We start from the raw sequence: 4,706 nt of genomic DNA on the forward strand, positions 1-4,706 counted from the left end.
CATATGCAATCATCTTTTATGTTAATTTCAGCACTTTTGAAACAAGATTCAGTTGTGTTTTCATTTCCTTTTATTTCATTTGGACTTTGTTTGAAGTCATGAGGGAGTGAAATATGCCAGCTGCACTCTTCTGCACGTGTTTTATATACAGAAGCTTCAGAAGCGCTTCTAGAGTTTCAGAGATTCAACTGATATATAAATTGGGAGAGGAGGGGCAGGCTCTGGGAGGCAAGTACAGAGAGCACAGGATGGAAGAACAATTTGGCAGAAAGGCAGAAGCTGTACCATGTGCTAGTCACTGAACATCACAATCTGAACCAGAAAACATAAGCCAACTGTGTATGTGTAGTGGTACATATATTTTATGTATATAGGTTTGGGATTGTTAAATGAAAGAAATTATTGCATGATGGTTGCGCTGAGTTTCAGCTGCATGTCTTTTAATTCTAGCGTTTCAGGGATGTGTCTTACTTGTCTCCAAACCCGAATTGATGCAGGAAGTCCTCTGCCAGAAATTATTCCAGTTTTGATATTTCAAATTCCAGCAATATACCGCTTGGAAATGTATCCTGCCAAAGGCATTTACATGTTATTGCCATTGTCCATCACATTCTGTGTCTGTATGATCTGTATTTGTTAGTGAATTTAATATGTATCCCTTATGTTACTTCATAGCCTTGGGAATCTCAGTCTTTCTGCAGTAATTTTCCTCATGAGGTTGTCTGTGCAGATTCTTGGGGCCAGTCCTTGCTGGTTTCTACAGATGCTGGCATCTTGTTAACAGATGGTTGGTAAATGATCTCGTGTTCTTGTGTATCTGACCATTTTCCTGAGAATGTTTGTTTATGTACCTGACCATTTTCTTCCGTCAGCGCCTCCCTGCTCTCGTCTCCTGAATCTCCAGCAGAGGAGTTCCAGTCCATCCGGGTACGTGTCATCCAGTTCCTGGTGATCTGAACACACCGAGCAGCACTCAGCTGCTGTGGGGGGCTCAGGGAAGGCAGAGTGTGCGTTCTCATCTTCCTGAACCTACAGACAAAGCAAAGTGAGAAGCCACAGGGTGGAAATCAGTCGCATAGATGCTAAATAAAACTTGCAGATGTTTTTAAGAATTGTTTCTGCTTGTTCTTTGTTGTGCTTCTGTGCTTAGAAAACATCCCTTTAAAATCAGTTCAATTCACCAGTTGAAAGTTTTTTTGCAGACCCTCCCTGAGCAGAATTTGTTGCAGACTCGGTGCACGCTGTGCTGGCCTCCTAGGAGTGTGAGGAGCTCGTGTGTGCTACTTTCTGCTTTAGGACACTCTGAGGTATTTGTTCCTTTTGGGATACAGGATGAGAATTCCCAAGAGAGGTAGTTATAAGGTATGACCTTGGGAAAAAGCCTGTGTCGTTGGAATGTTGTTGTTGTCAAAAGTTAATTTTTTCTTAGCCAGTAGTTAGCTTTTTGCTTGATTTTTGTGGTATCAATATTTTATTATTTTTAAAAATGGCTTCAAAATAACTTCAGTGGATGGCCACCAGTACCTTGTTCAGATTTGCCTACTTGCTTGTAGCTAAAATGTTTACATATTGTTGATCATTGTATTGAAGAAACTGCTGCCCAGTCAGCTAATAACTGAATATCTCTGTCTAGGACGTAGGGAGAGGATTTAGGCAATGTCTTTGTTTTCAGAAAAAAGTTCCACTGTGGTTTCTAAGTAGAGGAAAAGGGGGTGAAGACTCGGGGCTCGGATGCCACTGGGGGCACCCCAAGGTCCCCCAGGAGAGGGAGCCCCACTGCGGGGCAGGAGCAGGTATGTTCTCATGTAATGTAGAACAAATTACAAATATGAAAATGATAAATATAAAAATATTTTTTGAAATATTTAAATAAAGCGGGTTTTTTTTATTTGTCAGTAGGCAGGGTTTTGATTATAAAAATTATAAATACAAATAATATAAAGGTAGAAATCTAAGTCTAGAAATGTATCATAAATACATACAGCTATATATAAAATTTAAAAATATAAGAAAAAATTAGTTGTAGCAGTAGATATGATACATAATTTAAAGAATCATTTAAATATATTTTTAGAATTTTATATATTATATATATGTAATTATTAATGTAACACATCAAAAGAAACGATAAATATAAATGTGAATGTAATTATACAAAGTATAAAAATATTTCAATATCGTTTAAAAAAAGAAGGCTTTTTTTTCTATTTATTTGGTTAGAGACTGGGTTTTTATTTGGAATAATAGAAGTATTGTAGAAATAGAAACCTAAATAGAGAAATATCCAATCAATAGATAAAGATATTTAGAAAAACACAACCGAACGCCGCCGCCTTCGGCCGAATGGAACGAGCTCAGCCGAGCCAAGGCGAGCGCAGCCGAACCTGACGGCCTCGAGCGAACCGAGGCGAGGCTTACGAGGCTGCCTGAAGCGAGCCGAGCTCAGCCGAACCGAGCCTGCTGCTGTGGTGCGCGCTAATTAGCGCGAGTGCGGTCACAGCCTAATGAGCTCCTGTCCCCGCCCGCGCTCCCGGTCGTGTCCGTGCGATGGCCGGGCCGCCCGCGGGACGCGGCAGCAGGAGAGCCCCGAGCTGGGCGAGTTTAACGTGAGGCGGCGCCGCTTGCCCGCCCTCAGGGAGCCGAGCCGCGCCGCGGAGAACGCACCGAGCGGCTCCGAGTGTCTCCGCAGCGAGCCGAGGCGCGCCGACCACGCAGAGCGGCTCCGAGTGTCTCCGAAGCGAGCCGAGGCGCGCCGAACACACCGAGCGGCTCCGAGTGTCTCCGAAGCGAGCCGAGGCGCGCCGAACACATCGAGTGTCTCCGAAGTGAGCCGAGGCGCGCCGAACGCGCCGAGCGGCTCCGAGTGTCTCCGAAGCGAGCCGAGGCGCGCCGAAGAGGCGAATGCAGCCGACAATAGCCGAGTTTAGGCGCTAATAGCTGAATCTAGCCAACAGCCGACTCTAGCCGAGTGTCTCCGGAGCGAGCCGAGTTCGGCCGAGCGCAGCATCCCGGGCAGGGCGAGGCGCCGGGCCGGGCTCGGGCTGCAGCCGGGGCTCTGTGAGGCTTCCCCGCCTGTCCCTCTCTCTACCCCTCCTTCCTTCTCCCCGTATTCGCCTTCTCTCGCTCCCTTTCCCCCATTCCCTCTCTGCCCACAAAGCCGGCTCCTTCCTGTCCTGTCCCTACCCCGCTACTCCCTTCTGTTCCCCCTCTCTCCCGCCTCTGTCCACCCTCCCTCTTCCCCCTCCCGGGCTTTCCCTTCCCGTCCCGCTTTCCTCCGCAGCCCGAGCTCCCTGCCTGCCCTTTCTCATGCCCTGCTCTCGCTGCTCTCTTCGCGTGCCCCCTTTCCTTCTTTGCCCCGCAGCGGCGGGGCTCGGGGTGCCGGAGAATAAAGCCCCGAGCGAGGCCCGGAGCCCGGCGCCGCTCGGCCCTGGCAGGAGTCCCCGCACGGGGCCGGAGGCTCTCGGCGGATCGCCCCGTGCCGGTCAAACAGCCCGCCCGACACGGCCGGAGCTGCGGCTTTCCCGGCACGGCGCTGAGAGCGGCCCCCGCTCTGTGCCGTGCCGGCCCCGCCGTCTCTGCCGCTGCCTCTCGCTGCCCCCGGCCCGGGACAGCGAGGCTGGGGAGGAACCTCAACCCTTCTGGGGGCTGCCCCCCCTTTCTTGTGGCAGCAGAATCCCTTTCTGGGGCCATGTGCACGTGGAAAGGGCTTGGAGGAAGCGCTGCGCTGCTGTCCAGGGCAGTGGGACTCGTTCTGTGCCTTCTTTGGGGCTGAGGGGGGGGGGTGAAGACTCGGGGCTGGGATGCCATTGGGGCCACCCCAAGGTCCCCAGGAGAGGGAGCCCCACTGCGGGGCAGGAGCAGGTGGGTGGCGGGCGAGGGGGGTCACGCTGGGTGCCGTCCCCCAGAGGGACCCAAAGCTGCCGCCAAATTCACAGGGAGGGCTGGGTGTAGAGTGCTAAAACCTGCCGAGTTATTCGTTTTTATAGGTATTGGTAAAGAATAGGAATTTGTCTCTAAATTCAACTGGGGAGAAACCCTCTCTATCCACTCGTTTGTTTACAGGAACGCAGGAAACTCCGACTAGAGATGGGTAGCAGTTTTGAAGATATTGCCGTAACGTTTTTATCTAGGAATGGACCAAGCTGTGCCCTGAAACCATCAGAAGCGCTGCAGGGGCTGAAGGCAATAGAAAGGGCTGTCTGGCACCTTTTGCCTCCGTTCTCTGCCAGTCCCCAAATCGTGTCGCAGCCCCGGAAGAGGCGCTTGTCATCCCGAGGGCCAAAACAAAGACCTGTAAAATCCCAGCTCTGCCTTGTGTTTCGTGTGGTTTTTTACTTCATATTTATGTCATTACATAGAGCAAGGAAAGAAGAAATGTGACTGGTTCCCACTCTTGCTGTGCCAAGGCTTATTTTAAAGGCTGCTGTATTTATATTTTCTTTTCCCACTCCAAGCTTGACTTTTCCCCTCGTTTTTCGAGGTCTGCTGCATTGGGTGTGCCAAGGAGGGCTGGGTTCCTCAGCAGGGGTCTTAGGAGTTGGCGCCGATTCTGCTTTTTCTGAAGGTGTATCACAGTGTGCTAGCAGAATGACAGTTTTCTGCACCGGAAAGCTTTCCCTCAATCAGTGCACGTACGTGTTTGACTTGTGGAACCAGACGGACTAGGAAAAGCCAGCAGCCGTAGCAGATTTCTGTTTGCTCTGTGT

At 50.2% G+C, this 4,706-nt stretch overlaps 1 long non-coding RNA gene across 4 annotated transcripts; it reads left to right on the forward strand.

Moving 5' to 3' along the window:
• The first annotated feature begins 28 nt into the window (after nt 1-28).
• Nucleotides 29-4,304, forward strand: LOC115915962. Of its 4 annotated transcripts, none has more exons than XR_004061557.1 (3): nt 29-1,793; nt 2,296-3,057; nt 4,063-4,304. It is a non-coding gene; the product is annotated as an uncharacterized LOC115915962 (long non-coding RNA). The 4 variants fall into 4 exon arrangements; XR_004061556.1 differs by lacking the exon at nt 2,296-3,057 and having other exon boundaries at nt 36-1,362; nt 1,673-1,793; XR_004061558.1 differs by lacking the exon at nt 2,296-3,057 and having other exon boundaries at nt 37-1,307; nt 1,673-1,793.
• The last annotated feature ends 402 nt before the right edge of the window (nt 4,305-4,706 follow it).

The sequence above is a fragment of the Camarhynchus parvulus genome, unplaced genomic scaffold (genome assembly GCF_901933205.1).
Source record: "Camarhynchus parvulus unplaced genomic scaffold, STF_HiC, whole genome shotgun sequence".
NCBI classification, from domain to species: Eukaryota; Metazoa; Chordata; class Aves; order Passeriformes; family Thraupidae; genus Camarhynchus; species Camarhynchus parvulus.